Source organism: Panthera leo, chromosome E1, assembly GCF_018350215.1.
Source record: "Panthera leo isolate Ple1 chromosome E1, P.leo_Ple1_pat1.1, whole genome shotgun sequence".
NCBI lineage: Eukaryota > Metazoa > Chordata > Mammalia > Carnivora > Felidae > Panthera > Panthera leo.
In genome coordinates this window covers 38,175,466-38,194,575 of record NC_056692.1, presented here as the reverse complement: position 1 = coordinate 38,194,575, position 19,110 = coordinate 38,175,466, and the positions used below count along the sequence as shown (strand labels likewise).

Genomic DNA, 19,110 nt, shown 5'->3' with positions numbered 1-19,110 from the left:
TTTTAAACTCTGAGACATCTGTAATCCTACTTGTATGGAAAGAGAAAAAGCAGAAAAGAGATAGTGACCTAGCAGAGGAGAGGAAGGTCAAACCCAAGTATCTACAGAGGAGAATAGTGGCAAGAGGCAGATCATGATTTGTCTGCAGAACACCTGCCTCAAAAACTCAGAGCATGGAAGTACCGTATACCACAGATGGAGGCTGAGAACAAGGGGGTTGTCTGCAAGTCTGTAATGAGAAATTGATCCCTCTCTGCTCCCTTCCCTCCTCCCAGTGCTTATCCCCTTCTCCCTGAGCAGTTGGGAAACTAGGCAAGGCAAATTAGACTACTTCTTTGCCTTGCAGAAGTCAGGAGATTGTTCTTTGAAGGAACTGAATTTGAGAAGTTCAGGACCTAGGACACCAAACCCAGAGGAGGATCGAACTAATCTGCCGCACTGAATATTGGAAGTTCCCAATCTCTTTCCCTCACCTAGTTCCAGAATTCTGTGAAATAGGTAAAGAGTTAGAGAATCTTCCTCCTATTAAAAGAATGGCCCCAAAGAAAAGATAGCTGAATTTAATAATTTTGCTTACGTTATCAACAGGCTCATGCCTATCAGTGTTGATTAAAAAAAAAAAATCTATAAGCATGTTTTTGTTCTTTGTGGTTGATGTCAAACAACCTCATAAAGTCATTCACGACCAAACTATTCCTAGAACTGTTCCATAGAGGGGCGCCTGGGTGGTCCACACTGACTGAGTGGAGCCTGCTGGGATTCCCTCCCTCCCTCCCTCCCTCCCTCCCTCCCCCCCCTCCCCCACTTGCGCTATCTCTGTCTTTCTCAAAATAAATAAATAAACTTAAAAAGAAATTTCTTAAGGGGCGCCTGGGTGGCTCAGTCAGTTAAGTGTCCGACTTAGGCTCAGGTCATGATCTCATTGTGAGTTTGAGCCCTGCATCGGGCTCGTGCTGACATCTCAGAGCCTGGAGCCTGCTTTGGATTCTGTGTCTTCCTCTTTCTCTGCCCCTCCCCCGCTTGCACTCTATCTCTCTCTCAAAAATAAAATATAAAAAAAAAAAGAAATGTCTTTAAAAAATATGAAGGATATCCCAACATTTAACAATGGAATGCATGTAGATTTGTGGAAAATCTCATCCTCATTTTCTTCATTTTGCCTTGCAATCACCACTGGTTTGGGGAGATAGGATCAAGTATACTGCCAAAGAACAGAGTCATCAAGCTTATGATCTAGGTTAAGTCCTACTTTGATCATACATATAGTAATGATACTGGCCTGTCATTGATTTTAATTTAGATTCTTCATTTATGCTTAAGAAAAATAACCATAAATATAAGCCTATATTTTAGTACATTCTGTAATCCTCAGGTAAATTACATTTCTTTATTTCTGTTGGTTCTCTTTTTGTTTCTTTTTTTTTAATTTCCAGCTTTATTGAGATAAAGTTGACATGTAAATGTGTAAGTTTCAGGCATACAGTGTGATGATTTGGTATATGTATATTTTGCAGAATGATTACAACAATAAGGTTAGTTAACACATCCATCACCTCACAGAGTTAATTTTTGTGTGTGGTGAAAACATTTAAGATCTACTCTCTTAACGACTTTCAAGTATACAGTACAGTAATGTTAACTATATAACATGCTATACATTAGATTTACAGAACTTACTCATCTTGTAAGGAAATTTGTAACCCTTGATCACCTTTACCAATTTCCCCCACCCTTCAAGACCCTGGCAACCACCACATATAAGTAGGTTATACAGTATTTATCTTTCTCTGACTCATTTTACTTAGCATGCTCATCCATGTTGTTAAAAAGGCAGGATTTCCTTTTTATGGCTGAATAATATTCCTGTGTGTGTGTGCGTGTGTGTGCGCGCACACACACCCAGAAGTAGGATTAAAGATTATAGGGTAGTTTTATTTTCAAGTTTTCGAGGAACCTCCATACTGTTTTCCATAGTGGCTGTACCAGTTTACATTTCCACCAAGAGTACACAAGGATTTCCTTTTTTTCACACCCTCACCAGCACTTACTGTCTCATGTCTTTCTAATAATAGCCATTGAAACAAGTATGAGAGATATCTCATTGTGGTTTAGATTTGCATTTTCTTGATCATTAGTGATGTTGAACACCTTTTAATGTACCTGCTGGCCATTTATATATCTTCTTTGGAAAAATGTCTATTCGGGTCCTTTGCCCATTTTTTATTTGGGTTACTTGGCTTTTGGCTATTGTTGTATGAGTATATATTTGGGATATTAGCCCTTTTATCAGATAGATGGTTTGCAAAAATTTTTCCCATTCTGTAGTTTGCTTTTTCATTTTGCTGATCATTTCCTTTGCCATATAGAAGCTATTTTTTATTTAAAAAAATTTTTTTATTAAGTAAGCTCTATGCCAGCCCAAGGTAGGACTTGAACTCATGACCCTGAGATCAAGAGTCACATGATCTACCAACTGAACTAGTCAGATGCCCTTGGAAGCTTTTTAGTTTGATGTAGTCCCACTTGTTAATTTTTACCTTCCTTGCTTGTACTTCTGGTGTCATATCAAAAAAATCATTGCCAAGATCCAATGTCAAGGAGTATTTTCACTATATTTTCTTCTAGGAATTTCACAGTTTTGGGTGTTAGGTTTATTTCAGTCTTTAGTCCATTTTGAGTTAATTTTTCTCACGGGTGTAAGATACATGTCCAGCTTCATTCTTTTGCATATGAACATCCAGTTTTCCCAGCACCATTTATTGAAGAGACTATCTTTTCCCCAAGTATTTTTGGGTCCCTTTTCAAATATTAGTTGACCATATATCCGTGGGTTTATTTCTGGGGTCTTGATCTGTTCTGTTGGTGTATGTGTCTGTTTTTATGCCAATAGCATGCTGTTTTGATTACTGTAACTTTGTAATGCAGTTTCAAATCAGGAAGTGTGATGACTCCAGCTTTGTTCTTTCTCAAGGTTGCTTTGGCTGTTTGGGGTCTTTTATAGTCCCATATGAATTTTAGGATTATTTTTTTCTAGTTCTGTGAGAGAATGCCATTGCAATTTTGACAGGGATTGCACTGAATCTATAGAACACTTTGGGTAGTATGGACATTTTAATATGATTAATTCTTACAATACATGAACAGGGGACATCTTTCTATCTGTGGCTTCAGTTTTTTTCATCAATGTCTTATAGTTTTTAGTGTACAGATAGATCTTTTACCTCCTTGATTAAATTTATTGCTAAATATTATTTTTGATGTTGTAAATGGGGTTGTTTTCTTTATTTTTCAGGTAGTTTGTTGTTAGTGTATAGAAATGCAATTGAGGAACCTGGGTGACTCAGTCAGTTAAGCATTCAACTCTTGGTTTTGGCTCGGGTCATGATCTCATGGTTTGTGAGATCCAGCCCCAAGTCTCTCCCTCTCTTTCTGCCCCTCCCCTACTCATCCTCATGTGTGCTCTCTCTCTCTCCAAATAACTGAACTTATTTAAAAAATGCAGTTGATTTTTGTATATTGATTTTGTAACCTGCAACTTCAGTGAATTTATTTATTTAGTTCTAATAGTTTTGTGGTGGAATTTTTAAGATTTTCTATATATAGGATCATGTCATCTGCAAGCAGACACTTACTTCTTCCTTCTGATTTGAATGCCTTTTATTTCTTTTTCTTGCTTAATTGCTCTGGTTAGGACTTCTAATACTGTGCTGAATAGGAGTAATGAGAATGGTCACCCTTGTTTTTATTTTATTATTTCTTAAAGTTTTATGTATTATTTATTTCAAGAGAGAACAAATGGGGGGGAGGGGGATAGAGAATCCGAAGCAGGCTCTGTGCTGACAACAGATGTGGGACTTGAACCCACAAACTGTGAGGTGATAACCTGAGCCAAAGTCAGACGCTTAACTGACAGTCACCCAGGCACCCCTTGTTTTTTATTTTAGAGGAAAAGCTTTCAGTTGTTCACTGTTGAGTGTGATGTTAGCTCTGGGCTTGCCATATATGGCCTTTATTATGTTGAAGTATATTTCTTCTATATCCAATTTGTCGACAGTTTTTATAATGAAAGGATGTTAAATTTTATCAAATATTTTTTCTGTATTTGTTGAGATTGATATTTTTTTAAAATTTTTTTAATGTTTATTTTATTTATTTTTGAGAGACAGAGAGAGATAGCATGAGCAGGAGAGAGCAGAGAGAGAGAGAGAGGGAGACCCAGAATATGAAGCAGGCTCTAGGCTCCGAGCTGTCAGCACAGAGCCCGATGCGGGGCTTGAACTCATGAGCCGTGAGATCGTGACCTGAGCCGAAGTCGGATGCTCAACCGACTGAGCTACCCAGGCGCCCCATGAGATTGATATTTTTATCTTTAATTAATGTGGCATATTAGTGTGGTATCTCACACTGACTGATGGTGTGCTGAACTATCATTGCATCCCAGGGATAAATCCCACTTGATCATTGTGTATGATTCTTTTAATGTGCTATTGAACTCGGTTTGCTATTATTTTGATGAGAATTTTTGTATCTAGATTCATCAGGGATATTGGCCTATAGTTTTCTTTTCTGGCTTTGATAACCAGGTAGTACTGACTTCATGAGATGGTTTGGGTGATTCTTTTTTCTTCTTCAATTTGTTGGGAAGAGTTTGAAAAGGATTGGCATTGATTCTTCTTTAAATGCTTCCTGGAAATCATCTGGTCTTGGGCTTTTATTTTGGTGGAGGTTTTTAGATACTCATTCAGTCTCCTTAGTAGTTACTAGTATGTTCAGATTTTCTACTTTTTCATGATTTAGTCATGGAAGTGTTAAAAAAAATAAACTGACGCACATTAAAATTTTGAATAATTTATTTGAGCAAACATTGCTTCAAATCGCACAGTGCCAACCCAGATGATGTTTTAGGTGTGCTCCACCCATAGGACCAGGGGAAAGGTTTTTATAGATAAGATGCAGAAGGAAATTAAAGAAATTATTTGGCTATCTCTTAAATGGTTGCCTTATTTGAGATTGTTCTTATGTTTGATTTTTTTTTTTTTTTTCCCCAGATTCCAGTGCATTGACTCTGGCTTCAGGTTTGCATACAGAGGCTACAGAGGTTTTGGTTTCCATACCAAGGCATTAGAGCCACCTCAGTCTAATGGCCTTCTTGTTTAATTACTTTAACAGTAGGTTGTCATGTTTCTAGGAATTTATCCATTTCTTTTAGGTATTCTAGTTTGTCAGGGTATAATTGTTCATAGTGGTCTCTTGTGGTCCTTTGTATTCCTTTGGTATCGTTTGTAATGTTTCCTCTTTCATTTATAATTTTATTTATTTGAGTCCTCTTTTTTCCCCGTGGTTAGTCTAGGTTTGTCAGTTTTGTTTATCCTTTCAAAGAACCAGCTCTTAGTTTTGTTTATCTTTTCTTTTTTTTTTTTTTTTTTTTTTTTTTTAAGTTGCTTGCAAGCAGGGGAGGGGCAGAGAGAGAGACAGAATCCTTAATCCCATGCAGGGCTCGAACTCACAAACTGAGATCATGACCTGAGCTGAAAAGAGTCGGATGCTTAACTGACTAAGCCACCCAGACACCCTTACTGGTTTGTTTTATTTCATGCATTTCTGCTCTAATCTTTATTACTTCCCTCTACTAACTTTGGGCTTAGTTTTTTCTTTTTCTGGTTTCTTCAGGTATAATCTTTGCTTGCTTATTTGAGATCTTTTTTTTGAGATGTTTATTTTTTTGAGAGAGAGCAAGCTGGGGAGGGTCAGAGAGAGAGGGAAAGAGAGAATCCCAAGCAAGTTCCACACTGTCAGCACAGAGCCCGATGTGGGGCTTGAACTCACGAACTGTGAGATCATGACCTGAGCTGAAACCAAGAGTTGGACGTTTAACCAACTGAGCCACCCAGGCACCCCTTTTTTTAAATATAGGTAGTTATGATTATAAGCTTTCATCTTAGAACTGTTTTTACTATGTTCTGTACTTTTGTTATGTTGTGTTTCCATTTCTGTTTGTATCAAAATATTTTTTGACTTCCTTTTTGATCTCTTCTTTGATCCATTGGTTGTTCAGTAGTATGTTGTTTAATTTGCATGCATTTGTGAAATTTCCAGTTTTCCTGCTGTGACTGATTTGTAGTTTCATTCTTGTTACATTATGTTTTATAATGAATAAGTGTTGTGATCTTTGCCCACAATTCCTGGCTCACAACTCCCCAAGCCCTTGGAATTTCCTAAATGATAAGAGCAATGGAAACATCTTTTTTTATAATATTTGATTTTTTTTCTTCAGTTTAGAGCCATAAAGGTGAAATGGCATGTTGTTATTCATAACAAGCCCATTTCAACCACACCTGAGTTTATGTTAATAAGGTGACTTTTGGAAAGCCTCTAGTAAGCCTTTAAGGATGGAGGCTGGTTGCCAAAGAAACCAATCATGACTAGAGGGTTGGAACTTTCAATCCCATCCATCTATTCTCCCAGCCCCACCTATGAGGAGGAGAGAGGGACTGGGAGTTGAATCACTCACAGATGGCCAGTGATGTAATCAATCATGCCCACGTAATGAAGCTTCCATAAAAACTCAAAACTCATGAGGTTTAGAGAGCGTTGCACACCCCAGTTCTTAATGTGCTCGGGACCCTTTGGACCTCATCCTATATACCTCTTCATCTGGCTGTTCATCTGTGTCCTTTATAATAAACTGGCAAATGTAAGTTAATGTTTCTTTGGGTTCTGTGAGCCTTTCTAGCAAATTAATTGAGCCTAAAGAGGGGATCATGGGGACCACCAATTTATAGCCAGTTGGTCAGGAGCACAGGTAACAATCTAGGTCCGCAGTTGGCATCTGAAGTGGGGAGTCTTATAGGACTAAGCCCTTAACCTGTGGGATATGATGCTATCTCCTGATAGTGTCAGAATTGAGTTAAATTTGTAGGATACCCAGTTAGTGTTTACTAGGATTGGAGAATTGCTTGATAGTGTTGGAAAACACACATCAGAATACAATTGTGATCAAGGAAGATACTTGATATAACGTCCTTCTTAATTCAATTTGTTGAGATTTGTTTTGTGCTCTAACACGTTCTGTCCTGGATAATGTTTTGTATGCACTTGAGAAGAATGTGTATTCTGCTGTTAGATGGAATGTTCTGTATATGTCTCTAAGATCGATTTGGTCTATAGTGTTGTCAGATCTTCTCTTTCCTTATTGATTCCCTGCCTGGCAGTTCTGTCTGTTGGTGAGAGTAGGAATATTGCTGTTTATTGCTCCCTTTAGTTCTGTTACTGTTTGCTTTATATATTTAGGTGCCTAAAAATTTACAATTGTTATATCCTGTTAATGAATTGACCCCTTTATCATTGTATAATGACCTTCCTCATCTCTTGGTTTCTTTAATTCTACTGGTTCTTTTAGTGGTACAGAACTTAATTTCCTCTAGTTCAAGCTCCTTCTCAATGAGAGAATCTACTCTGTGACACATCCTTGAAATTGGGAAGGCGGGCTGGCCAGTAATGGAGAGAGCTCATAGCTTTGTAAATTTACTTAAGCTTTGTTTGTTTTAATACAAATTGCCTTCATTCTTCTAGGTTGGCTATCTGGAATAATCTAGAACTACTTGATTCCAAGGGACAGTTCTTCAAGATATTTGATAGCAACTGTAAATGTTCTTCCATTCAAGATTTTGAGTATTCATCTCATTTTTACCATTTTCCCTAAGACTTAGTTTTAGAGCCTCTCAGTATCCTGGGATCCATCTTCTAAATGATAATTAGTTTCCTTTCTCAAATGTGACATTAGAGTTATTGATAACCATTCAAAATAAAGAGTAGGGTGGTTTTCTAGCTTGATATAGTCCTTATGCTTCCCATTAGTGTCCTAAGATACAGTCTTTCTTTTAAAATTTTTCACAGTAAGTTACATAAATGACTCATAATAAACCGAAACTAAGTTTTTTGTGAAGCCAGGTTTCCTGTTTTGTATTTATGTAACTGGTAATTGCCTAATCTAAATGCAAGATTTTTTAACTTACCCCTATTTAATTTCCTCTTGACACTGCCCTTTAGAAATCATATTGAATCGTAATTCTAAGGTCTTATTTATCCTGATGGGTTTTTTGGTCTCCACAAGTTTAGTAAGTGTGCTTAATGATTTTATGCTAGACATCCAAAACTAGAATTTTTATCAAACGTGGTGGTTTGACTGAGTACATGTATTTCTTTTCCTCTTCAAATAGTACTCAAATTACAATAAAGGAATAAAAAGAGGCATAAGACCCCAGGGACAAAAATGAGTGGAAGAAGAAGGAACCACCACAGTTGAGAAATTTTATCTATTTTTTAGAAGATACAAAATGGATAGAAGAGTGTTAAGTAATTTAGCCAAATGGAAGAAGTTATACCCGGGTTTTCTGCAGAGACAAGCAAGCGAGTTTACCCAGCACAACCTCCCCAGAGACTCAACATTGGTAGCAAAATGTCTCCAAAAAGACAAGGATGAGGCTTGAGATTAAAAGTAGGTAATGTTAAAAAAAAAAAAAAAAAAGTAGGTAATATTTTAAAGTTTTATATGAAGTGGTTGAATCATGCAAACTACTTCTTCCCCCTCTAGGAAACTGGGGATTTTTTTCTCCAAGAAAATGGAAGCTGAGGGTTCTGGACCCAGGAACATCAGATGCATGAAGAGGATAGGGATTTGGAGCCAAGGAATTAAATGAAAATCTGCATACAGACTGGTGGGTCTTCGAAATCACAATGAGCTTCCATTTAGCTTCTTAATGCCATTAATAGGAATGTGCAGCCAAAGAATAACCAGATTGTTAAGGAAAACCTCTAAAATGAGAGGCCAAACAAAAGAGACAAGGCAGAGAGCAAAGGGGAGAAAACTGGGGTGGACAGCAAAAAGGGTTTTAATCTCTATGATTGAATGTTGCATCTTCAAAAGAACAGGATGTTATTTTGAAAATCTTTCAACAAGAAATAACCTTTAAAAATAAAAAGTATTCTAATCGCCCCCAGCCCCAATAGTGGAAGGATTGTAGGTAAAATTGAAGCAATTTCCTAGGAATTAGAACAAAAAGATTAAATGAGGGAAATAGGAGAAAACTAATTTTTAAAATTAAAGATAGGAGGTTCAATATTAGACTAATAGAAATACAAATATGAGAGGACAGAGAAAATAGTAAGAAATGATACCCAAAAAATATCCAAAGCATTTTCCAAGTCATAGATTTGCAAATTGAAAAAGCTGAAAGAATAGTAAAAAGACAAAGACCAAGAGACTTGATTATGAAATTTCAGTAAACTGGGGATAGAGAGACTTTACTAAAAGCTTCTGGAAAGAGTATCTAGAGGTTACATTCAAAGGACCAATCAGAATGGCGTTACATATCCCAGTAGTAATATAGAAAGATAGAAATGCTGGGGTGCCTGGGTGGCTCAGTCGGTTAAGCGTCCGACTTCGGCTCAGGTCATGATCTTGCGGTCCGTGAGTTCAAGCCCCGTGTTGGGCTCTGTGCTGACCACTCAGAGCCTGGAGCCTGTTTCAGATTCTGTGTCTCCCTCTCTCTCTGACCCTCCCCCGTTCATGCTCTGACTCTGTCTCAAAAATAAATAAACGTTAAAAAAAAAAAAAATTAAAAAAAAAAAGAAATGCATCAAGCTGTGTCTTCATGTCTTCAGTGGGAAAGATTTCCTACCTATAATTTTATTCCCAGCCAAATTATCAATCAAATGTGAGTCTAGAATAAAGATATTTTTAGACATACAAGTGACTCCAAAATTTCCGTTCTTTATCTTTAACATTTATTTATTTTGAGAGAACAAGAACATGCATGCATGGGGGAGGGGCAGAGAGAAAGGGGAGAGAGAATCCCAAGCAGGCTTCACACTGTTCAGACTCCTGAAATGTGAGATCATGACCTAAGCTGAAATCAAGAGTTGGACCCTTTACCAGCTGAGCCACCCAAAACTTCAGTTCTCATGAGCTTTTTTTGTTTACAAGTTGCCCTTATTACATAACAATGAAAAAGAAATCAGATTCAAGAAGCAGAATTCAAAGAGAAGAGCTAAGGAAGAGCCCAAGGTGACAACTTTGTAGCCAGTCCGAAGAATTCCCCAACAGAGTAAAAAAGAAGTAAGAGCAAAGGGTTTTGGGAAGGTACAGCTGCAGGAAAAAACAGTATCTGATGTGTTTGAGCTTATGGAAAATATTGATAGACATGTGACAAATGTTGGAGCTTTTGAGGAAAAGTTAAAAATATATAGAGGGATGCCTGGGTAGCTCGACTGTTGATTTCAGCGGAGGTATACATGATCTCACAGTTCGAAGGATCGAGCCCCACATTGGGTTCTGCGCTGACAGCATGGCATCTGCTTGGGATTCTGTCTTGCTCTCTCTCTGCCCCTCCCCTGCTCATGTTTGTTCTCTCTCTCTCTCAAAATAAATAAACATTAAAAATCTGTATATAGAGAAAGTAGAAACAAATGAGGTAGACGTTAATTTGTAGACAGAAGTACATTGCATTGTCTTTGTTCTACTTGGCCTAGCAATACTTGGACTAGTATCTCTCTATAATCATAGTCACACTGACTCTTCATTTAAACAAAGACTGTGATAAAATTACAGTGAATATGGAGGGGGAGGTAGAAGTTGAAGCTAAATACTTATATTCCGTGGCAGGATGTCAGTAGATAACATCTAAATTTGATAAATCAAGCATATTTAGAAAAAGACAAATACCAGAAGAACCTCCTAGAAGATTCTATAGGATGTACAGATAGGGAAGAGTTTGCTGTTTTTCCAGAGTCCATTTGTCTTGGTTGATTTTTTATATAAAAATTCAGTGGGGGCACCTGGGTGGCTCAGTTGGTTTAGCATCCGACTTCAGCTCAGGTCACGATCTCACAGTTTGTGAGTTTGAGCCCTGCATCAGGCTCTGTGCTGACAGCTCAGAACCTGGAGCCTGCTTCAGATTCTGTGTCTTCCTCTCTCTCTGCCCCTCCCCTGCTCGCTTGTTCTCTCTCTCTCTCTCTCTCTCTCTCTCTCTCTCTCTCAAAAATAAATAAACATTAAAAAAATATTTTTAATAAAAAATTTAAAAAGTTCAGTGAAATTGTATGGCATATTGTAGAGACCTCTTTTCAGATATTTATCAGTTAATCAATACCAGCAAGATAATCTAGCTATATCATTCATCCTTTGTTTAGCTGTCTTGTTCATAATAGGACCATTGTCTAGCTCATATCATGGCCTAAGAAGTCTAATACATTTCCTTGGTCTATTAACTTGGTATCCCTTTCCCTTAATGACTTTCTCGCAAAGTTATTTCTTCACTTCTTTAAAAAATCTTTGTTCTAATTTAACATTGTTTCTCTTGGTTCTTTTTAAATTTAAATATAATTTCTGGCATGCAGTTAGGATATCTAGGGTGCTGTGTACTTTATTTGTTTCTATGTTATCTAAAACAGGGGAATGCTTTTACCACAAATATATACCGTGGCTATGTTAAAATACTATTGCTTTGGAAATATTTCCATAACAGTGAGATGATTTAGAACGTGTGTTTGTCAGTGAATTGTAAAATTACTATCTGACATATGTCTTGGAAAATTCCACAGCTTCTGCCAGTTTTCAATTTCTGGCACATTGACTAGAATTTGTACATGAGGAAATCAAACTCTACTTTCCCTTGATTTACCAACCCCTGTGACATTTTGGAATATGAGATTAGAGGTTAAATACTTGCTAAACCTGAGTCAAATCCCATTATTGCCTGGCTGTATCTACTCTTAGTTCTCTAGTGTGTATATAGATGGGGTGGGGCTAAGGGAAGTGAAGGAGGAGGAGAGAGAAGCACAAGTAATTATATTGCTACTTTGAATTTTCCGTTCTTTCCTTTCGCGTCATGACCTGGAAAGAAGTTTTCAGTAGGGCATGGAAGATTCCTGGATTTAGCAGCACCCAAAATGAGCTCCAGTCATACCCAGTAGTCCATCAAAAGTTCACGGAATCCTCAGGGCTCTAGAATGTTGCTGGGGATAGTTAAAACCGAGTAAGTGAAAGAAATAACAGGAAACAGAATGAAAGTGTATACTTATTTTATACTTAGAGCAATGAATACTGGAGCAGTGGTAGTGGATATAGATTTTGGTTAGTAAACAGGACAGAAGTCAGGATGAAAGAAAGCTCAGAATGTTGAGTCAGATGTTAAAAGGTGTCCAAAGCAGAAAGTTTGACCTATTAAGTAATGTGTCTGTTTTCTACATGTATCCCTTCCATGGCATTTTTAATCTAGGAATTTCTTTTCTTATGATAAATTTACTCATGAGATGGTAATGTATTGGCCATAGTTTTTTTTTTTTTTTTTTTTAATGAAATTGTATTTCTACTAGGAACAAGATGTTAGGCAGAGGAATTACAAACTTACTTTGTTTTAGGTTTATTTAGCCATACAAAAATGTTTTTCCTCTTAGATTCTGGCAAGAAAATCAGCCAATCGGAAAAACATCTGGTGTTAGTTGAATGAAGGAATGTCATAATCAGTAAAAATTACTTATAGGAAAAAAATAGTAAAAAGCTTATGTAGCTTTAACTCTTGGTTTCTTTATGAAAATTATTTTATTTTATTTTTTAATAAAAATCTTTAATGTTTATTTTTAAGAAAGAGAGAGTACGAGCAGGAGAGGGGCAGAAAGAGAGGGAGACACAGAATCTGAAGCAGGCTCCAGGCTCCAAGCTGTCAGCACAGAGCCCCACCTGGGGCTGGAACTCGCGAACCGCGAGATCATGACCTGAGCCACAGTTGGACACCCAACCAACTGAGCCACCCAGGTGCCCGTATTTTTAAAATTTTTAAAAATCTATTTTTGAGAGAGAGAGAGAGAGAGAGAGACAGAGCATGAGTGGGGGAGGGGCAGAGAGAGAGAGAGAGAGAGAGAATCTGAAGCAGGCTCCAGGCTCTGAGCTATCAGCACAGAGCCTGATGTGGGGCTCAAAGTCACAAATCACAAGATCATGACCTGAGCTGAAGTCAGACACTTAACCGGCTGAGCCACTTAGGCGCCCCGGAAAATTATTTTAAGGAGAGGAAGAGCTCTTTATTATTTTATTTTAATTAATTATTTTTAAGTAATCTCTACACCCAACATAAGGCTCAAACTCATGACCCTGAGATTAAGAGTCACATGCTCTACTGACTGAGCCAACTGGGCATCCTAAAATTTTATTCTTTTTTTATTTTAAACATGAAAGACCCTTGTTTTCTATTTATTTTTTCAAGTTTATTTATTAATTTTGAGAGAGACAGAGCACACGTGTGCAGGGTAGGGACAGAGGGAGAGAGAGAGGGAGAGAGAGAATCCCAAGCACGTTCTGCATGCCAGTGTAGAGCCCAGTGTGGGGCTCCATCTCACAAATGGTGAGATCATGACCTGAGCCAAGATCAAGAGTCGGACACTTAACTGATTGAGCCACCCAGGTGCCCCCTGAAATTTCATTCTTACTCTCTTACTGAAATTTTCCTCCAACCAAAATATTTGACCCATGTTGGACTACCCTTTTATGTCTCAAGTTTTACTCAAGTTCAAGAGTCATAAGCTTTAAACATAGAGCCTGTGGAGCGCCTGGGTGGCTCAGTCAGTTAAGCGGCCGACTTCGGCTCAGGTCACGATCTCGCGGTCCGTGAGTTCGAGCCCCGCGTCGGGCTCTGTGCTGACAGCTCAGAGCCTGGAGCCTGTTTCCGATTCTGTGTCTCCCTCTCTCTGACCCTCCCCCGTTCATGCTCTGTCTCTCTCTGTCTCAAAAATAAATTAACGTAAAAAAAAAAAAATTAAAAAAAAAATAAACATAGAGCCTGTTTTTAATCGTTTTTGGTGTTAACAACCACTAAAACTTAGTGGCTTAAAACATTTAATTACGCCTGGCAGGACTTGTGTTGGTCACTGGAAAAGTCCTTCATGAAGCTGCAGTTATCTAGTGACTTGACTGGGACTTGAGTCGTCTAAGATAGCTTCTTAACAGTCTGACACCTGGGTATCACTGTCAGCTGGTACTCTTTTCCACATGGTCTGTCATCATTCAGAAAGCCTGGACGTTTTCTTACATGGTGGCATGAATGTTTCAAGAAGGTAAAGCTTCAGTGTCTTTTAAGGCTTAGCTTTGGAAGTAACAGTGTTACTTCCACCACATTGTTTTGGTTAGATCAGGTCACCATGTCAACTCAGATACAGAGAGTGGGAAAACAGACTGTACCTTTTGAAGGGAGGTGCAGTAAAATCCCATTGCAAAAGGGCATTGCCACAAGGAAATAAGATTTATTGAAAGCTGTTATTATGAGTTTCTACTATGGTCTCCCTCTGGCTCCAGTATATCACGTGCAAAATATCCCCTCCCAGTCCTCATGTGCAGTTCCTCTTGATCCAGAGACCTAGGAACTAAAAAGAAAATTTATCTGCCCCATATACACAATATACACTGTTGTCACAGGAATAGAATAGTGGCTATAGACATTCCCCTAAAAAGGGGGAGATAACACATAGCACATGGCACATAGCAGTTGTTGGTTCATATCAGTTCTGAAATCTAGCTGGGCACATATTGTCAGGGTCATCTACTCCAAGAGCAGGAAATGTGCCTTGACTGGGAAATGTGACTAGGGAACTTCATGAGAATGGTTCCCTAATCCATTGTTCTCTGTGGTTCTTGGTACCACATTCTGGACTCTTAATGCTGCTTTCTAAGAAGTCTCTCCTTCTACATAAGAAATGTCTTATGAAGCTGAATAGCTTTCTCAGCATACTTCCTTCCTATAGAAAATTGGAATCCCACAGGCCTCTTTTCATTTTGAATAGTCTCTGTCCCTTTTAATCCAGCTGGTACATCTTCCTTTAAAATTTGTAGGATTTTCAGGGTCGCCTGGGTGGCTCAGTCAGTTGAGAACCCAACTTCAGCTCAGGTCATGATCTCACGGTTTGTGGGCTCGAGCCCTGCCTCAGGCTCTGTGCTGACAGCTCAAAGCCTGGAGCCTGCTTCAGATTCTGTGTCTCCCTCTTTCTCTGCTCCTCCCCCTCTCACGCTCTGTCTCTCCTTCCTTCAAAAATAAATAAACATTAAAAAAAATTTTAATTTCTAGGATTTTCTATGAATCTGATTTGTGTTCTACTATGTCCCCCAAAGCTACAACATTAGAACTCATTTTTTAAGACAGGCCTTTCTCTACTTTGGTTGTGTCAGGCTGTTGTAGCTTAATTCCCTTAAGCTTCTTAGAGGACTTTTTGTCTAGTTGAGAGAGTCAAGTAGTCACGGCTTTAAGATTTTCTGAAGTTTGGGGCACCTGGGTGGCTCAGTCGGTTAAGTGTCTTGGTTTCAGCTCAGGTCATGATCTCATGGTTTTGTGAGTTCGAGCCCTGCATTGGGCTCTGCACTGGCAGCATGGACCCTGCTTGGGATTCTGTCTGTCTGTCTGTCTCTCTCTCTCTCTCTCTCTCTGCCCCTCCCCCACTCGCACTGTCCCAGCCTCTCTCAAATAAGGTAAAAAAAAAATAATATTTTTATAAAATTTTCTGAGGTTTTTAAAAGGAGCTTGTAGTCCCATCTTTGATCTGATATTTATCCTGTGGGTAGTTCTTATTTTGAGAATCTTAGGGCTTGAGAGACAGATAAAGAATAGTTTTATTTTCCAGTGTGCCAAGTTCTAGGCCCGCTATATTTCTTCTACTGATTTTTTTTTTTTTTTGCAAGCTCTACAGTTCCCTCTTTAGTGTATTTCTTACCATCCTTTATCATATGCAGGTAAAAGATGAATTACCACTTTGAAAGCAGCTGATATAAACACGTTTAATGACTAAAGGAAATCAGATTTAAATAATTTAAGAGGAATATGATGACAGTGGCTTAAATAGAGAATGTCAATAAAGAGATATAAATTATATTAAAAAAAAAAAAGAATCAAATGGAAATTCTGAAGTTGAAAAGTAGAACAACTGAAAAGGTTACCAAAGGAGGAACTCAAAAAATCAAATTGGAGGTCACACAGAGAGAGAGAGAATCCATGAACTTGAAGACAGAACAATAGAAATTATCCAATTTGAAGAAAAGAATGAAACAAAATGAGCAGAACTCAAATCTGTGAGACATCAGCTGTGCCAACAATACATACAGTAAAGTCTCAGATCGAGGTGGGAGAAAGAGAAAAAAATATTTGAAGAAATAATAGCTGAAATTTTCCAAATTTGATGAAAACCATATATCTATGCATACAAAAATATGAGTGAGTAGGATTAACACAAAGCGGTCTACACCTGGGTACGTTCTTATTGAACTGTTTAAATCCAAATACAAAGAAAAAATATGGAAAGCAAGACACAAAGACTTCATGATATATAAGGGAACAGCAATATGATTGACAGCTGACTTTTTCACCAGAAACAACAGAAGCCAGAAAGCACTTGGATAACCATTAAAGTGTAGAAAGTAAAATTTTCCAATTAAGAATTGTAGATTCACAAATCAAGAAAATGAAGAAAACAACCTAAAGAATGGGAGAAATTATTTGTAAATCATATATCTGATAAGGGTCTTATATCCAGAATATTAAAAAAAAAACTTACAAATCAGTTAAAACAAAACAACCCAGTTTTACTCAAGGACTTGAGTAGACATTTCCTCAAAGAGATATACAATGGGCCAACAAACACATGAAAATTTGCTCAACATCATTTGTCATTAGGGGCAGGCAAAGCAAAACCATAACAAAATACCACGTTCTATCCACTAGGATGGGTATAATTAAAAGTAGAAAAAAATAGGAAAATAAGTATTGGCTAGAATGTGGAGAAATTTGTTGGTTTTTTTTTTAAGTAAACTCTGCCCAACGGACTCGAACTCATGACCTCGAGATCAAGAGTTGCATGCTCTCACTGACTAGCCAGCCAGGTGCCCCTGATGTGGAGAAATTTAAAACTTTTTACCTTGTCGGTGGCAATGTAAATTGGTGCAGTTACTGTGAAAAACAGTTTGGCAGTTCCTTTACAATCTAGAAATTCAACTCCTAGGTAGATACCAAAGTAGATGAAAGCAAATATTCATAAAAGTACTTGTGCACACATAATGTTCACAGCAGCAGTATTAACAAAGGCCAAAAGGTTGAAACAATCTAACTGCATTGACAGGTGAATGAATAAGCAACATTTGGTATATCCATACAATGGAATATTGCTCAGCCATAAAATGGAATGGATCACTGAGATATAGTACTATATGGATAAACATCAAAAATGTTATAAAAATGAAATAAGCCAGATATAAAAGATCACATACTGAATGATTCCATTTATGTGAAATATCTAGAATAGGGAAATCTGGGGGCACCTTGGTGGCTCAGTTGGATAAGCTTCCGACTTCAGGTCATGATCTCACAGTTCGTGAGTTTGAGCTCTGCATCAGGCTCTGTGCTGACAGCTCAGAGCCTGGAGTCTGCTTCAGATTCTGTGTTTCCCTTTCTCTCTGCCCCTCCCCTGCTCATGCTCTGCCTCTATCTCAAAAATAAACACTTTAAAAAAATAGAGTAAGGAAATCTATAGTGATAGAATAGTAGTTGGCTAGGTCCTGGGAGTGGGAGGATATGGGGTGGTAGGTCTTAGGAGTGATTACTTAATGAAGACTGGGTGTTCTGGGGGAATGAAAACTTTGAAATTAGAGAGACATGGCAGTTGCACAGCATTGTAAACACTAAATGCCATTGAATTGTGTAATCTATGTGAATTTCCTTTCAAAAATAATTTAAGTGAATTCTATATCCAGCAGAGCTATTATTGAAAAATACAGGCAAAGTAAAGACATTCTCAGAATAGCAAACACAGAGAATTTGTTGTTAACAGACATGAAATACTGCTTTACATGAAATACTAAAGGAAGTCCTTCAAGCTGAAAAGATATGATTCCAGATGGTAACTTGAAGGAAAAGCACTGTAAAAGTTAATTACAGGAATAAATATAGAAGATTATAAGTAGTTTTTTCTCTTATATTAGTTCAACTGAATTAAAAGACCGTTGTGTAAGACAATAATTATAAAACTGTGTTATTGGGATTTTAAGATAAGTATGTAACATATGATAATAGCAAAAAGGAGGAGGGATGAAATGGATTTCTGTTGGAACAAAGTTCCTATATTTTGCCAGAATTAAATAAGTAATAATCTAAAATTGTGATAAGATACTTTTTCTAAACAACAAAAAAATTACAATGATACTGTAGAAAATACCTACTTAAAAGAAAACAGTAAAAGAGAAACAGAAGAACAAAAGACATGAGACATATAGAAAACAAATAGCAAAATGAGAGACATATCCAACTAAATCAAATAATTACATTAACTGTGAATGAGTTACATACTTAAAAGGCATAGATTGTCAGACTGGATTTAAAAAAAAAAGATTGAACTTTATGCTGTGTAGAAGAGGCACACTTTAGATTCAAAGCCACAGATAGGTTGAACATAAATGAATAGAAGATGTACTACATACTAGCCTTAAACAATCCTAGAATGAACCCCCAGTTTGGGGGTGCCTGGGTGGCTTAGTTGGTTGAGCGTCCGACTTCGGCTCAGGTCATGATCTCACAGTTCGTGAGTTTAAGCCCCACGTCAGGCTCTGTGCTGACAGCTCAGAGCCTGGAGCCTGCTTCAGATTCTGTGTCTCGCTCTCTCTCTGCCCCTTCCCTGCTTATGCTCTGTCTCTCAAAAATGAATAAACATAAAAAAAATACAATTTGATTCACATTAGCATCAAGAAGCGTAAAATACTTGGCAATAAATGTAACAAAAGACTTAATACACTGAAAATTATAATTAAGTAGGCTGCAAACCAGCATGGGGCTTGAACTCATGACCCTGACATCAGGAGTTCCATGCTCTACCAACTGAGCCAGCCAGGTGTGCTAACACTGAAAATTATAAAACATTGCCAAGAAAAACTAAAGAAGATGTTAAAAAAAAAAGAAAATTCCAAGTTCACGGTTTAGAAGACTCAGTATTGGGGCGCCTGGGTGGCTCAGTCGGTTAAGCGTCCGGCTTCGACTCAGGTCACGATCTTGCGGTCCGTGAGTTCGAGCCCCGCGTTGGGCTCTGGGC

The 19,110-nt window shown here is 37.8% G+C and overlaps 1 protein-coding gene across 6 annotated transcripts in view; it reads left to right on the top strand.

Annotated features, from left to right (window-relative positions):
- The window catches only part of FBXL20 (F-box and leucine rich repeat protein 20), a 94,461-nt gene that overhangs the window by 25,986 nt on the left and 49,365 nt on the right, over positions 1–19,110 (top strand). The window contains exons 1-3 of one of the 6 annotated variants that reach the window (XM_042916623.1): positions 6,304–7,643; positions 8,327–8,497; positions 8,594–8,717. The exons of 2 other annotated variants lie outside the window; for them this stretch is intronic. The gene's annotated coding sequence lies outside the window, so the exon portion shown is untranslated. Of the gene's footprint in view, positions 1–6,303; positions 7,644–7,667; positions 8,498–8,523; positions 8,718–19,110 lie in introns of those variants that run through there. 3 more of the 6 variants (XM_042916620.1, XM_042916622.1, XM_042916621.1) reach the window with 3 other exon arrangements.